The 17,558-nt window shown below is 44.8% G+C and overlaps 1 protein-coding gene across 1 annotated transcript in view; it reads right to left on the reverse strand.

Moving 5' to 3' along the window:
• ZNF622 (zinc finger protein 622) overlaps positions 1–17,558 on the reverse strand; it is a 271,614-nt gene that overhangs the window by 167,822 nt on the left and 86,234 nt on the right. The window lies entirely within an intron of this gene.

The following is a 17,558-nucleotide window of genomic DNA, read 5'->3' on the forward strand; positions in this document are numbered from 1 at the left end:
AAAATGTCACCCCCTCTGCCCCCCAATCAGTAAATCAGGACATCCCCAGTACTACCCCCCCTCCCCTTATCTCTAGGGAATAGGTCATCACTGCCCTCTCAAAGGCAAAAAAATACAGCCTCCACGGGACCAGATAACATCCTAGGCTGCATCCTACTTGAACTTAGGCATGGACTTACAGCACCATTAGGCACCCTATTCAACCAAAGCCTGAGTACCAGCTTTGTCCCAGCCGAGTGGAGGATAGCCACCGTCATCCCTTTACACAAAGGTGGAGCATCCACCGATTTGGGAAATTATAGACCCATCAGCCTAACTAGCCTTATCTGCAAGGCCATGGAACAGATTATCATGGACTTCACTAACAGGAACATCGACCACCTCCAAGCACTCTACCCCACACAGTTTGGCTCTGACAAGGGGAGATCATGTCTGGTAAATCTGGTCGACCTCTGAGACAGTCACCAAAGCCATGCATGAGGGGAAGACTGTGCACATCGCCTACCTTGACCTTGCCAAAGCCTTCCACACTACTCCAAACTCGGGCATAATAGATAAACTCTCTCAACTAGGCATCAATCCATATGTTATCAGATGGGTAGCAAACTGGCTCACTGATAGAACCCACTTATCAAAATAGGGGAAGGCACCTCAAGCAGTAGACCAGTAACGAGCGGCATACCCCAGGGATCAGTCTTTGGGCCTCTGTTACTTGGTTCTCTGAGGTGCAGACCAAAACCAGTGGGCTATGGCTAACAAAATCTGCAGATGACTGCAACCTGGGCCCAGTGATCAATTCTCCAAGTGATGTCGACGTCCTCCAAGAGGGTCTCACCCAATCAAATGATTGGTGCCAGAAAAGTACAGTTGTGTACACTTATCATAAATGCAGATGTTCAAGTGTATTCACTGTTGCAGTCATTATATTTGGGTAAATCTGCTGGCAGGTTGCCCTCAGTCGGCCTGAATAACAAGTCTTGGATCCTGCGTCGGTTGCTGTCTCCTCTTTCACGACGTCAGGGGTATAAAACATGCAGCCGATGCCATTTTATTCAGTTTTTCTTGCCCCAGATGTCAGGTGCCCCCCAAATGGGGAGCAAAAAAAAAAAAAAAAATTACACACATATATATATATATATATATATATATATATATATATATATATATATATATATATATATATATATATATATACATATATATATATATATATATATATATATATATATATTTATCTGTGCATATATATATTTCTACATATATATATATATATATATATATATATATATATATATATATTATATATATATATATATATAATAGAAATATATATAAATGCACTTTTAGCAACATAAACTTTACCTTCATCTAAAAGCAAATACACCACAAAGGCTTTAGTGTACACTGAAGGAAAGAAAAGGTATAGAAAGGGGGATGGTGGGTGGGAACACGGACTGCAACAGTGAATACACTCGAACATCTACATAAGTGTACACAGCTGTGCTATGTTCTTTGTGTTTCACTGTTGCAGTCATTACATTTGGGTAGAATCCCAAAGTTATGGATGGGAGAATGGAACTAAACAGCATTAAGAGCGGCTATAAGGCCCTGCAGAACTGCAGTGGCAAAGCCTGCCCTGGATTTGTAGAAGAGAGGCAAATGATAATGCTTTGTGAAGGTATGAACAGAGCTCCAAGTAGCAACTTCTAGAATGTCTTTGGTTGGAACCCCTCTGAGAAAAGCTGCTGAAGTAGAGGCAGCCCTGGTGAAATGTGATCTGATCCCTTGAGCACAGGTTTACCATGGTGCAAGTAGCAGAAACGAATGCAGTGGCTTATCCACTTAGAAATAGTCTGCTTTGATATAGCCTTCCCCTCTGACCCTGCAGCAAATGCAACCAGCAGTTGCTCAGACTTTCTTAGAGACTTGGTCCTGTTTAAGTAGAATCTTAGTTGTCTGTGTACGTCCAATGAATGCAGAATCCGCTCCCCCTTATTCTGTGGATTTGGGTAAAATGTTGGCAGGTGAATGGTCTGGTTAACAGCCACACTGGATACCACCCGAGGCATAAAAGAAGGGTTGGTCCTGAGGGACACCCTGTCCGGGTAAAATATAATAATAAAAGGTTCCACTGCCATGAGAGCCTGCAGTTCTGAAACCCTTCTTGCTGAAGTGACTGCCAAGAGAAAAGCTGTTTTCCAAGATAGAAATTTTATATCCGCAGTAGCTGCTGGTTCAAAACGAGGCAGGGTGAGTTTTTCCAGCACAAAATTGAGGTCCCATGCAGGAGTTGGTGATCTTCTGGGAGGCCTTAAATTTTTGGCCCCTCTAAGATACTGTTTAAGCAGAGGATGAGAAAAGAGGGGAAGCTCTGTGTTGTAATGAGCCGAGATGGCAGAGGCATGGATTTTTATTGAAGAAAAAGATAGGCCCTTGTCGAGGATCTCAGTCAAATATTGTAAAATCTGACGAATATTGGGTTTTGCTGTGTCTGTTCCTTGTGCTTGGTTCCAAGCACAGAATCTCTTCCATTTATCAGCATAAGATTTTCTAGTACTAGGCCTTCTGGCTTCCAAAATGACATCCATCACATATTTACTGAGAGGTGTTGTTTGAATAATCAATTAATCAGCCATGCTGCAAGCTTCAGAGCTTGGAGCCGAGTGTGCAGAATTTGATTCTTCTGCTGAGACAGTAGATGAGGTATTTGAGGCAAGTACCATGGAGGAAGTTGAGACATATTCCTTAGACATGGGTACCAGTGCTGGCGAGGCCAGTCCGGAGCAACTAGGATCATTTTTGGTTTTTCCTGTCTGACTTTTAGTAAGACCTTGAAGAGTAGAGGCAGAGGGGGAAAGGCATAGACTGATAGGTTTTTCCAGCTGAAGGATAGGGCCATCCACTTTCCATGCTTTTTTGTGATGTGTTCTTGTGCAGAATTTGTCCAACTGATAATTTTGGGGAGAGGCAAATAGATCTAGGTGTGGGCTCCCCCGTTTCTGTGTTAACATGCTGAAGATTTGTGGATCCAGTTTCCATTCGTGCGGGTCCATAAGATGCTTAGGTCGCCTGCCAGATTATTTTGTTTTCCTGGCAGGAATTGAGCTTGAAAATGTATTTGGTAAGTCAAGGCTGTGTTCCACAAGGCCATGGCTAGTCTGCAAAGAGGGTAGAATGTGTACCCTCCTGCTTATTTATGTACCACATAACTGTGGTGTTGTCCGTCTTTAGCAGTAGTTGGTCCTGGATGAAGTAAGTCCTTGAAGGCTGTCAGAGCATTCTGAACAGCTAGCATCTCTTTCTGGTTGATATGTAGATGCATTTGGTTTGGGCTCCATTTGCCCTGAATGTATCTCCCCACCAGGTGGGCCCCCCAAGCATAGTCTGATGCGTCTGTAGTTAGGGTTTGGGTGGCAGGGGGTAGAGTGAATGACAGTCCCTTGTTTTGGTGACATGTCTCTGCCCACCAAAGAAACTCCTGTTGTAGGCAGGGAATGAGAGGCATCATTGTTTCCAGACTGTGACAATGTTGATTCCATAAACTTTTTAGGTACCATTGAAGTTTCCTCATATGCAGTCTCGCATATGGAATTAGTAAAATGCAGGATGCCATGAACCCCAAAGCCTGCAGAATTTGTCTTGCAGATAACTGGGTTTTTGTTGCCATTTGTTTGAAGTATGTTGTCAGTTGCCTTTGTTTGTCTGGCGTAAGGTAAGCCATCTGGGCAGTTATATTCAAGCTTGCACCCAGGAATGTAATTATTTGAGAGGGTACCAGTTGTGATTTCTTTTCGTTTATGGTGTACCCTAGGTATGCTAGAAGCCTTTTGACAAACGACAGATGTTGAAGAAGAGTGTCCTTGTCCTCTGCTTGAATGAGACAATCATCCAGATAAGGATAAATTTGAATGCTTCTTTGTCTGCAGAATGCAATTACTGGTGCCAGGCACTTTGTAAAGACCCTGGGCGCAGTAGATAAGCCAAAGGGCAGTGCAGAGAATTGGTAATGCAAAAAACCTGCTTTAAAGCGGAGGTATCTTCTGCATGATTCCCTTATTGGGATATCCAGGTATGCCTCTTTTAAGTCTAGAGTTACTAACCAATCATTCCTGCTAGCATAGCCAGTAGCTGTTGTAAAGTCAGCATTTTGAATTTTGGAATGTCCAGGAACATGCTCAAAATCAATAAGTCCAGTATTGGACGCTATGAATGGTCTTTTCTGGGTACCAGGAAAAGTCTTGAATAAAAACCTTGTCCTTTTTCCTTTTCTGGTACCGGTTGAAGAGCCCCCATACTCATGAGGGACATGACTTGTTTCTGGGCCTCTGCCCACTGGTTTTGTAGCAGATCCGGCCATCCGTTTAGAATTGGCAAAGTATGGAAATGAAATCTGTACCCCTGGGATATTATGTTTAACACCCACTTGTCCTGGGTAATTAACTGCCAATTTTGGGCATGAAGTGCTAGTTTTCCCCCCCAAGGGGGCTGCCAAAAGGTAAGTGCTTGGTGATGGTAGAGGAAAGTCATGGAGACTGCTTACTGTAGGGTTGTGTTTTGTTCCCTCCAGTTTTGGAGGAGGCGGCACCCCATTGCTCTGACCTGTAAGAACCCTGTGACTGGTATCTGGAGCCTTTTGAGTGCCTGGATTTGCCTTGAGTGTCTCTGTTGGACACAGGAAAGGACCGATGTTTAGTAGGCCAGTGTCTATTGAACTTGGGTGGCTGCACTTGCAAGAAATCTTTTACAGTTTGCATAAATTTAGATTTGTCTTCCATTTTCTTTAAAACCTCTTCTGCCTTATTATCAGAGTATCATGCTGCAAAGGGGCATCTAACAATTTAGCTTTAATATGATCAGGCAAATTTTGCTCCTTGAGCCAGGCATGCCTTCTAATCACTGATCCAGTAACGGCGGCCCTACAAGAGGCCTCCAAGGAATCAAAACCACATTGCAAAGTATGCTTTCCAACTTGTTCTGCCGAATGCAATAATTCCTGTAACTCTATTTTCCACACAATCAGAAATCAACATAATTTTCTGTTTCAGTAAGCCCATAACAGGCTGTTGAAATTTAAGCATATGAAATTGGCAGTTTAAAGCCCTGATTGCCAAGGTTGCAGACGTATAAACCTTCTTTCCCCATCTATCCAGCGCCCTGGAATCTCTGTCAGAGGGGGTAGGATTTTTGGCTGTAAAGGCCTTTACACCCTTGGGACCCTGAGAAATAGTCTCAGGAACAGCAGCAGGATTTTTGAATAGAAATTTGTGGGAGTCAGGAACCCTGTAATATCTGTCTGGCTTACTAGGAGCCTGAGGCAGGGAATCAGGAGCCATAGTTGATTCCGAAAACACATCAACAAGGTCTAACACAGGAGGTATTGCCAAAGGCCTATGCTGAAGAAGAAGGAGGAAATCCCCAAGCCTCTTTTTTTGATTCAGAGAAGTCCTGACTCTCCCAGTGAAAAAGTCTCTCCAACAGAGTAATCCTCAGGAGGAGATGCAGATGGGATGGATTCCTCTGCATCAGAATCCTCATAGGGTGGAATAGAAAATTCCTGATCAGAAGAGGAATCAAAAGAAATGGACACCTTATCTGAAGATTCATAATCAGTGCCTTGCCTAGGCCTCTTAGTAGGGGGGGGGGGGTTGGGAACCCCTGATCAAGGTAATTAAATCCTCAGCCATTTTGATAATTTATTTTTTAGGCATAGGAGCCTCAGCACGTGGCTCAAGCGTTGGTTTTGTAGACATAGAAGATGTTTTTGACCTTGTTTTTGAGGCTGGCGTCGGTTTAATATAAAAATGTTGAGGCCTGAAAACACCCTCAGAAGCCGGTGCCTGCTCAGCAGATCCGGACCCATCCAAGGGAGAGACATCCGCGGGTTCAATACTCGGAGAATCTCGTGGCATACCAGACTCCGAATGGGTCTCGGTAGAGGCCTGCGACTCAAAAGTAGCGGGTATCAGCAGCTACGAAAGTGCCTCACTGAGTACCGGCGAACTGGTGACTGGCTTAGGAGAAGCTTAGTCGGTTTTGGACCTCGACGGTCTGTCTGTCTTTTTCTTTGCGTTTTTTGTGAACTCCGGTAGTCTGATTGCCAACCGACATTTCAGGATAATTAAATCTTGAACCAAAATATTTAGAAGCAAAAATATACCAACACTTAACAGTGCGTTGGTTAAATCTAGGACAAAACCGACAGCAAGGCAAGTTGTGATCTGGGCCTAGGCAAGGAATACAGTACAAATGAAAATCATTATGAGGTATTTGCTTCCCACAAGTAATGCAATTATTAACTTTTACTGACATCAGTAAGGAGCAAGAAAAAGTTTCCCCGACGGGGTACTTAGCTTTAATTTGAAGACTTCGGTTCTGAAACTCAAAATCGAAAATTTCAGGAGTCGGCCGACCAGCACTTGCGAACTGCTTCTGCTTTGGGCACCACTCAGCAAGAAAGACTGAATAAAATGGCGTCAGCTGCATGTTTTATACCCCTGACAACCTGATGCCATGGAAGAGAAGACAGCAACCGACGCAGGACCCAAGACTTTGTTATTCAGGCCGACTGAGGGCAACCTGTCAGCAGATTACCCAAATGTAATGACTGCAACAGTGGAACACGAAGATCATGGCCTCAAGCTGAATGCCAAAAAATGCATAATCCCCCCTTAGGGGAGAGTGACATCCCCACATATCACATTGATAACGTCCTAAGCATGCAATCAGTCGTGAGGGATTTGAGCACCCAGGTTGATAGCAACTTGAATTTTTGACCACCATGTTGCTTCCATTGCACGGAAAGCTTTCTACATGGCCCACCTCATAAGTAAGGGTATCTCATCAAAGGACAAGGAGATCATAACACAACCCTGTATTCTTCCCTTAAGGCCAATTATAGAGTACAATGCCCCCTTCGGCATGTACTTCACAAAACACATGCAGCAGCTGGAAAGATCAGAGGTTCCTCACCAGAAGAATCCAGGGCCTCAAACATCTACCCTACACAGATGGGCTTAAAAGCCCTGTCCCTCAACTCAGGTTTCATACAGGCTCCTCACAGATGATCTCTGTCTGGCATACAAAGCAATCTCAGACCCCGCCTTGATGGGACTGCATATCTGCAAGTCGAGCTTCACTCCAATAACCTGCATGCGTGACCTCAACCTGGTCTGTGACATCAATAGGGCTTGTTGGAGGGATAATATCAGTGCCCCAGAGACTCCATCTGTGGAATAGACTCCCTCTCCATGTTAAGTAGAGTACTTCACTATCCTTTTTCCAGCGCAACCTGGATAACTGGGATGGGAACCTGTGTTCCCCTGCTGGACAGGGGCTTTGGGTGCAGACTTGTCTAAACATGGGCTAAACTCTTGGCTAGGCTTATAAGGGCTTCAGGTCTAACAGCCTAGTAAATTCCTATGATCCCTCTAACACTACCCAGTTTACACATAAAAAAAGAAGTTATGTACTTACCATAACGTTCCATGTGAGTTGTTTATCTCGCCTTTATTCTCACTGATGGGTTCGGAGCAGATCCTCGGCTCTGACATGGCCGATAGCAAAGCTCAAGGTTTGCCAGTAGCTCGAGACCAAGCCCCCTATCCCATAATGCACTGCTGGAATTACCTAAGATCTTGTTTGCTGCTTTTATTTATTTCTACAAGGAAGCACTTCCCGAAGGGGAAGAAGTATTGAATAACCAGGATGGTACTAGCCTCTAAGTCAACTGTCAGCCAGGAGGGTGAAGGAGGGAGGGACGTGAGAATAAAGGCGAGATAAATAACTCACATGGAACTTTATGGTAAGTACATAACTTCTTTATGTGAAGTTTTTAAATCTCGCCGTTTATTCTCACTGATGGGTAGCGTCCCTAACACCCTCAATCTTGGGTGGCTCATGGAAGTACGTTTTTCAGTACCGTGGAACCAAAGGAAGACCTGTCCCTGAAAGCCTTATCTACTTTGTAATGTGCGATAAAGGTATGAGGCTTAGACCAAGTGGCTGCAGCACAAATATTGTCAAGGGGCAATTTAGCTTGAAAGCCAGAAGACGTTGAAACGGCTTTGGTAGAATGAGCCTTAGGTTTGTGTGTCAATGGCATGCTAGCATTCGCATAAACAAAGGGTATACAATCTGATAACCATATAGATAAAGTTGTTTTAGCCACTGGATTACCTTTTCTGGCTTCCGAAAAGGATACAAAAAGTTGATCTGATTTTCTAATATCCTTAGTTCTGTCAAGATAAAATCTGAGCTGTCTGTGTACATCAAAGTTTGTGTATTCCAATTTGTTAGAGTGGTTGGGAAAAAAGACTGGCAACTCAATGATCTGATTGATATTGGATTCAGAACAGACTTTAGGCAAAAAGGAGGGGTTTGTTCTGAGAGATACTCTATCAGCATGGAAAATCATGTAAGGAGGCCTAACAGATAATGCTTGAAGTTCTGACACTCTGCGGGCAGAAGTAATGGCTACCAGAAATATAGTCTTCCAGGACAAATATTTAAAATCACAGGAAGATGCTGGTTCTAAAGGGGGGAGAATAATTTGAGACAGCATAAAATTCAAATTCCAGTGAGAATAAGGAATTTTAACAGGAGGTCTCATGTGAAAGGCACCTTTAAGAAAAGCCTTAGATAACTTATGGCCCATCGAATCCAAGGTGGAAATTTGATATGGCGGCTAACTGGACTCTAACTGTGGCAGCTGCTGCTCCTTTAAAAGTCTTTGTCAAAATTCTAAAATGGATGATAGAGCAGCTCTGAAAGGGTCGATTTTCTGTATATTGGCCCAAATTGGTTCCAGTACAGTAACTGCGGTACAGTTTCCTGGTGGATGGCTTATGAGAAGACAAAAGGATTTGACTTTGTATCATCTGAGAGCGAATGAAGCCTGCTAATTAAGGGAAGTGGATTAGCCAAGCAGTCAGTTTTAGGGACTGCAGTGAAGGATGGAGGTCCCCTGACAGGTGTGACAAAGTCTGGAACTGGGTCCAGGATCCATGGCTCCTCCAGTAGATGCTGAAGGAACGGGAACCAAATCTGTCGAGGCCAGTAGGGAGCTATGAGGATAACTGTCCTTCCCAGTGACTTTGTTTTCTGTAAAACCTTGGGTATCAATGGAATAGGTGGGAATGCATATAGGAGACCCGGAGGCCAATCGTGTACTAGTGCGTCTCTTGGGGAATGTCCCGGAGGTGGTATTAGGGCAAAGTAGCTTCTGCATTTGGTATTGATGTGACTGGCAAAGAGGTCGCAGCAAGGCTGGCCCCATTCGCGGAAAATCAAATCCGCAACTTGTTGGTTGAGAGACCACTCGTGAGGCAACAGTACTGCCCGAGTACCGCTCTCACCTCCAGAACATTGATATGCAGATGTGACTCTTGATCCGTCCATGTGCCTTGGGCAGTCTTTCCCTGAAAATGCCCCCCCCAACCTATCAGGGAAGCGTCCGTGGTCAGTGGCTACTGGGGTGGGGGAGAACAAAGGGCCTTTTGATTGTAACATGAAGAGACGTCAACCAACACTGAAGGTCTCTCTTGCAAGAATCTGTGATGAGAATCATGTAGTACATCGGTAGCTTTTGGTAGGACCACTGAGCGAAGAGGAGGCATCAAAGAATTCGCATATGCATCCTTGCGAGTAGTACAGCCAGGATTTCTGCTGCCATCAACCCTGGTACCTTCAAGACCTCTGCTGCTGTAGTTTTGTTCTTTGACATCAGTGAGATGACATGCTGGCAAAGAAGTGAGACTCTTTCGATTGGAAGACGTAGAGTGGTGGTTGAGGTATCTAACTCTGCTCCTATAAAAACAGTATGCTGCAATGGCAATAAGGCAGACTTTTCAAAGTTGACTGTAATGCCTAATTGATGGCAGAGTGTCAGAGTATATTGTGTTGCCCGAGTCAATTAATGCCTGGTGGTAGCAGTGAGGAGCCAATCGTCTAGGTATGGAAACACCTGGAATCCTAGATGCCTCAGGTGAGCCGAGACCGCATGGTGAACACCCTGGGGGCTGTAGTGAGCTGAAGACATGAAATAAGTCGGTTTATGTTGAATATCGGTAGTGCGAAGAAAGTACAGTTTTGTACCTACCATAAATGTAGATGTCCGATAGGAATGCATCTGCATTCCTTACAAATGGGTTGTCCTGTCGTCAGGCAGCCCTTCGGTCGGCCGGATTCCAAAGTCTGGGTCTGGCATCGGCTGGTGTCGCACTTCACCTGACGTCATCGCTGCAGTTTTTCGGGTATAAAGGCATCAGCCGACGCCATTTTCCTCAGTGATTCTTGCCCCAGATGCCAGGTGCCCTCTTGGATGGCTAAATTTGGATAAATGCCAATGTTTCCAAATAGTAGAGAGCAAACACATAAAATAAGCATGTATGTAGATATATACAAACAAATACACCATAATACATTCCCCCCAAGCTAGCTGAAGGATGGCAAATACCCTAGGAGTACCACAGAGGGGAAGGTGGGTGGGTAATCCTGACTGCAGATGCATTCCTATCGGACATCTACATTTATGGTAGGTACAAAACTGTACTATGTCCTTCAAGGATGCATCTGCAGTCCTTACAAATGGGTAGAATACCATAGCTAAACTAGGGAGGAGGAAAAAGTAGAGATTATGGTGTAGGATCCCTTGCAAAACAGCAGTGGCAAAACCTGCTCGGGATCTAGAGTATAAAGGTAAATTGTAATGCTTGGCAAATGTATGCACGGAGGCCCAAGTAGCAGCCTCTATAATGTCCTTGGTAGCCACTCCTCGTAAGAAAGCTGTGGTAGTGGCTGTAGCCCTTGTGGAGTGAGGCCTGATGTTCTCTGGAGTTTTCTTTCCATGGTAGGAGTAACAAAATCTAATGCAATTTCCTATCCATTTGGAGATTGTCTGTTTTGAAATTGGTTTTCCTTCCTTTCCTGTTGCATATGCTACCAGAAGCTGGTCAGTTTTTTCTATTGGACTTGGTCCTGTCCAGGTAGTAGCGTAATTGTCTATGTACATCCAAGGTATGCAAGAGTTTTCTCCCTGTTCTGTGGGTTGGGGAAGAATGTAGGAAGGTGGATAGCCTGATTTAAAGACACTCTGGATACCACCTTAGGCATAAATGTAGGATTTGTTCTCATGGACACTCTATCTTGATGGAAGATCAGGAAGGTTGCACTGCCATTAATACCTGTAGTTCAGAGACCCTTCTTGCTGAAGTTATTGCCAGCAGGAAAGCAGTCTTCCAGGATAAGTATTGTAATTCTGCTGTTGCTGCTGGTTGAAAGGGGAAGTGTCAATTTTTCTAGCACAAAGTTCAAGTCCCATGCTGGCAATGGTGGTTTCCTGGGAGGTTTTACATTTTTAATTCCTCTCAGAAACTGTCCGAGCAGAGGATGAGAGAAGACAGGAGGATCCAAGCTGTATTCTGCTGAAATAGCTGATGCATGTATCTTGATGGAAGAATAGGACAGGCCTGTATGGAAGAGCTCTGCCAAGTACTCCAGGATGTTGGCTATGTTTACCAGTGTCACATCTTTTCCCTTTGCAGTACTCCAAATGAGATATCTTTTCCATTTTGCTGCATAATTCTTTCTTGTTGAAGGTCTACGAGCCTCCAGGATTATGTCTTTAACCCTTTGGGATAAATTTGGGTTAATTGCTCTTATGTAATGTTCCATGCAGTTAGCTGCAGAGTTTTCAGGTTTGGATGCAGGATGTTGTAGTTGTTCTGTGTTAACAGTAATGGGATCAGGGTAGTGTCCATATTTGTTCCCGAGACATGCTCCTCAGCAATGGGTACCAATGTTGTCTTGGCCAGTCTGGAGCTATCAGAATGATCCTTGGACGTTCCTCTTTGATCTTCAAAGCACCTTGTGCATCAAAGGAAGTGGTGGGAATGCGTATGCTGTCAGGTTTTTCCAACTGAAAGATAGGAGTCCACCTTCCAAGCAAGTGGGAAGTACGTCCTTGTGCAGAATTTCTTTAGCTGGTGATTGAGTGGGGATGCAAATAAGTCTATTTGTGGTAATCCCCATTCTCTTGTGATGGCTTTGAAGATGTCGGATGCAGCATCCATTCGGCATCTGTGGTAGTTCTGCTTAATATATCTGCTAGAATGTTTTCTTTTCCGAACAAAATTGCTTGTAACTGAATGTTGTAGCTCAGAGCCACATCCCATAGGTCCAGTGCCAGCCGGCATAGAGGATATGAATGTGTGCCTCCCTGTTTGTTGATGTACCACATAACTGTGGTGTTGTCTGTCCTTATCATCAACTGACCTTCTTGGAGAAATGGTCTGAATGACTGGATTGCCAATTTTACTGCCAGCATTTCCTTTAGATTTATGTGCAGGCGAGCTGGTCTTGAGTCCATAAGCCTTGTATGCACTTGTCCAGCATGTGTGCCCCCCAACCCGAGGTCTGAGGCGTCTGTCGTGATGGTTTGGCTTGGTTGACTGTTGCAGAAGGGCAATCCTGTGTTTGATTGACAGGCCTGAGCCCACCATAGAACTCTTGCTTCAGGCATGGGATTATTGGAATTTTGGTTTCTAGGCTGTGCTTGTGTTGGGACCACAAATTCTTTAGGTACCACTGTAGCTTTCTCATATGCAGTCTGGCATGAGGGACCAGAATTATGCAGGATGCCATGAAGCCTAGGGCTTGTAGTACTTTTCTTGCAGTTAGATGGTTCTGCTTTGTTAATGCCAAGAAGTAGAGAGGTAGTTGCTCTTTCTTTTCTGCAGTTAGGAATGCCATTTGTTTTGATGTGTCCAGCTCTGCACCCAGAAAGGTTATTCTTTGGGATGGAATCAGCCTTGACTTTTTATATTGACGGTATATCCCAGGGCTTGCAGCAGGTAAATGACTCTTTGTAAGTCTTCTGTTAGCTTGCTTTTTGTTGTCCGCTTGTATCAGGCAGTCGCCCAGGTAGGGATAAATTTGGATCCCTGAAGTCTGCAATGAGCAATTACTGATGCCAGGCATTTCGTGAACACTCTGGGCACAGTAGATAAGCCAAAGGGCAATGCTGAGAATTGATAATGCTCTGATCCTGCAAGAAATCTGAGGTATCTTCTGCAAATTGGTCGTATGGGGACGTGCAGGTATGCCTCCTTGAGATCTAGAGTTACCAGCCAAGACTCCTTACCCAGCATGGGAAGAAGCTGCTGTAAGGTCAGCATTTTGAATTTTGGAACAATGAGGAATGTGTTTAAAGCGGATAGGTCTAGAATAGGCCTCCATTTGTTCTCTTTTCTTGGTACTAGGAAGAGTCTGGAGTAAAATCCCTTTCCTTGCTCCATAGATGGTACCTTTTCCACAGCTCTCATTCTTAATAGTTGAGATATTTGCTTTAGAGCTTCTGCCCTTTGAGTAGGTGGTAGGTTTGGCATTCCTCTCTTTCCTGGTAGAGTATGGAAATGGAACCTGTAACCTTGGTCTATAGTTTGCAAAATCCATTTTCCTTGTGATGCAATGCCAGTTCTTTGAAAATAAGGTTAGCTTTCCGCCTAAGGGTGCTTCTAGTTGTTCCCTGGTAGTGTGCCACAGCCAAGTCACTGTGATTGTGTTGTTGTAGTGGTGGTGGCTGCGTCCGTGCCTCGCTGGTTGTTACCTTGCCACTGGCATCCCTGTAGGCACCCTGGATTGGTTTCTGCCTCTAGAACGCCTATTCCTGCCTCTCTGTGTCTTAGAGGAGTCCGGAAAGGACCAATTCTTGGAGGGCCAGTTCCTGCTAAACCTTGGAGGTTGAACCTGTAAGAAATCTTTCACTGTTTGTACAGATTGCCTTCTCTTCCATCTTTTTAGTACCTGCTGTGCAGGGACCAAAATAAATTGACCTTGTCCATGGGTGCATCCAAAAGCTTTGATTTGACATGGTCTGGTAATGCCTGTTCTTTCAACCATGCATGTCTCCTGATAACTGTGCCAGTCATGGCTGATCTAAAGGAAGCCTCCAGTGCATCATAGCCACATTTTAAAGAATGGTTACTAACCTGCTGTATGTTATGTACCATTTCCTGAACATATTTTTTATCTAAAGATTCTTCAGAGGACAGCTTTTTAGTTAACTGGTCAAGCATAAACTCTTGATATTGAATCATATGAAATTGGCAGTTCAAAGCCCTAGCTGACAAAGTAGCAGAGGTGTAAACTTTTTTACCCCATCTCTAAGGACCTGGATTCCCTTTCAGAGGGGAGGGGGTTTTTAGTAGAAGTAGCTGCTACAGCTTTTGGACCCTGGGAGATGGTCTCTGGATCTGCAAAAGGAGCCTTGTATAAATGGTAATGAGTGTCCGGGACCCTGTAGAACCTATCGGGCTTAGCTGGAGCCGGAGGTAATGAATCAGGAGCAGTGCAAGCATCATTAAATGCATCATCTACAACAGAAAGAACTGGAGGTATAGCTAAAGGCCTATGTTGTGGCAAATGTAGAAAGGTTCTAAGCCTTTTTCTGGAGTCTGAGAAATCTTGGCCCTGCCACTGAAATTGTTCCCTCATAGCATGCAAGGTTTCCCCAAAGGAAAATTCCTCAGGTGGAGGCTGAAGGAATGGACTCTTCAGCATCAGAGTCTTCGTAAAGGGAATAAGGAGCCTCAGGAGGGTCTGTATGTTCTGAGTCATCAGAGGAATCATCTGTGGATACTGGCTCAGGGGCTCTGCTCTAGGCCTCTTTTCTGGAGGTGGGTGAGAGGTCCTGTCTGGATGAGGCTGGGATCCACAATTAAAGAAATGAGATCCTCAGCCAAAGAAAGCATATGGGAGCTGGTGCTGGGCCTGTGAGGGGGTTTGGCAGGCACCGTTTTGAAGCTTTGGCTGCTTTAGCCCTGGCAAAGGCCTTAATAGACATGGCTGCAGGAGGCCTAGCAGCTCCCATGCAAGGGTGAAATATCCAGGGAATAGTGTCTGATAATTCCTGAGAAACCGCAACAGAAGGTTGGATTTCAGAAGCCGATTCTACCAGGTTAGAGGAGGCCTCGGTAGAAGGCATGGTTTCGACTGAAGAAAGAATCGCTTGCTCGCGGCGAAACCGAGACACTCGCGGTTTATGTCGTGGTTTCGTTCGAAACCGCGGACCGCTAATGTCGGTCCTTTTCTTTGCGCTTTTGGTAATCTGCGAGTCGGAGGATCCGGCGGCATAATATAGGCAAAATCAGAGCGAAAATCTGTTCAGCAAACTCCGACCGACGTCTAAGCGTCCGTCGGTTAAAACACAGACTAGACAAGCTGCTACGTCGTGGTCTGGGCCTAAACAATGTATGCAGTAGGAGTGGAAATCTTTATGAGGTATTTGTTTCCCACAAGATAAACAGTTATTCACTTTCTCTGACATCGCTGAGGCAAGAAAGAGTCCCCAACGGGTACTTCTTTAGAAGTCTTGAGTAGTATTCGGTAGTAATCTCTGGATCTGACCGACCGGCACTTGCGAGCAGCTTCTGCTTCGGGCGCCACGCGGCAAGAAAGACTGAGGAAAATGGCGTCGGCTGATGCCTTTATACCCGAAAAACTGCAGCGATGACGTCGGGTGAAGTGCGACACCAGCCGATGCCAGACCCAGACTTTGGAATCCGGCCGACCGAAGGGCTGCCTGACGACAGGACAACCCATTTGTAAGGACTGCAGATGCATCCTTGAAGGACATCTTCCTCAGAAGCCGGTGCCTGCACAGCGGCTCAGGACCCATCCAAGGTAGACACATCCGCAGGTTCCGCAGTTAAGAGTCTCACAGCATACTGGACACTGAATGGGTCTTGGTAGCGGCCTGCGAATCCATAGAAGCGGGCATCAGGGGCTGCGAAAGCACCTGAGTACTGGCGAACTGGCAACTAGCTTAACAGAAGCGTCATCGGCAGTTTTGGACCTGTGGGGTCTGTCTCTGGCTTTATCCTTTCATTTTTTTTTAGGAAGATCGGTAGTCAGATGGCTTACTGAAGCCATTTCGCAATGCGGAGCTCGGAAGCGAAAGTATTTAGCTACGATAAGGACCCGACGACATATAGTTCGGGCATTGAACAAAGCACAAAACCGGCAGCGAGGGACGTTGTGGTCTGGGCCTAAACAGGTGATGCAGTAAGAATGGAAATCTCGGTCTGGTATTTGCTTTCCACAGGCAAGACAATTGTTAACTTTTTCTGACATCGGTTAGAGCAAGAAAAAAGGATCCCCAATGGGGTACTTAGCTTTAGAAGACTTCAACTTCAGTTTCGGAAACAAAAAAGTACAGTTTTGTACCTACCATAAATGTAGATGTTCGAAGATCCACATTGCTGCAGTCCTTACACTTGGGTAGTCCGCTGTCCTCGATCGGCCCGAATATCAAAGTATAAGGCTGACGTCGGTCAAGGCGCATTTGACTGACATCAGGACGTCAGGGTACAAATGCGCATGACCGACGTCATATCCTCAGTCTTTTCTTGCCCCAGATGTCAGAAGACCCCAAAAATAAAGGTCAAAACCAAAAGACAGCAAACAAACAACCAACCATCCTAGCACTAAAAATATGTACAATATATACAATATACAATATACACCTATTGACAACCCAACCCACACAACCGCCTAACTACAGAGGGGAAGGAGGGAGAATTGACTGCAGCAATGTGGATCTTCGAACATCTACATTTATGGTAGGTACAAAACTGTACTATGTTCTTCATCTCACATTGCTGCAGTCCTTACACTTGGGTAGAATCCCAAAGCAGAGGTAAGGGAGGATGGCCAAATTATAAGGAAGCAGGAGCTGCCAAAATGCCCTGCAAAACAGCAGTGGCAAAACCAGCCCTGGATTTAGAGTAAAGTGGCAGGTGATAATGCCTGGAAAAAGTATGCACTGAACTTCAAGTAGCTGCCTCCAAAATGTCCTTAGTTGCCACCCCCCTCAAAAGCTGTCAAGTGGCAGTAGCCCTAGTGGAATGAGGCCTAATCCCAGCTGGAACTTCCTTGCCATGATGGGAATAACAGAAAGCAATGCAAAACCCAATCCACTTAGAAATAGTTTGTTTTGACACAGGCTTGCCCTGAGAACTCAAAGCAAAAGAAACAAATAACTGCTGAGACTGCCTGAACCCTTTAGTTCTGTCCAAATAATATCGCAACTGCCTGTGTACATCTAAAGTGTGCAAAATCTTTTCCCCTTTATTTTGGGAATTTGCATAAAAGGTAGGCAAATGAATAGTTTGGTTTAAAGCCACACTAGAAACCACTTTAGGCATAAAGGAAGGATTAGTACGTAAAGATACCCTATCCTTATGGAAAATTAAGAAAGGCTCAACCGCCATAAGGGCCTGCAGCTCAGAAACCCTTCTTGCAGAGGTAATGGCCAACTAAAAGCAGTCTTCCATGATAAAACTTTTAATTCAGCAGTAGCTGCAGGCTCAAAAGGTTGTAGAGTGAGTTTCTCCAACACAAAATTGAGATCCCAAGCAGGAGTAGGAGCTCTTCGTGGGGGTCTTATATTCTTTGCCCCTCTAAGAAATTGCTTGAACAAAGGATGAGAAAACAATGGTGGGTCACAATCATAGTGAGTCAAATTGCTGCAGCATGAACCTTAATAGAAGAGAAGGACAAAC

This window comes from Protopterus annectens, chromosome 3.part0 (genome assembly GCF_019279795.1).
Source record: "Protopterus annectens isolate FY-2018-M chromosome 3.part0, PAN1.0, whole genome shotgun sequence".
Classification (NCBI taxonomy): domain Eukaryota; kingdom Metazoa; phylum Chordata; order Ceratodontiformes; family Protopteridae; genus Protopterus; species Protopterus annectens.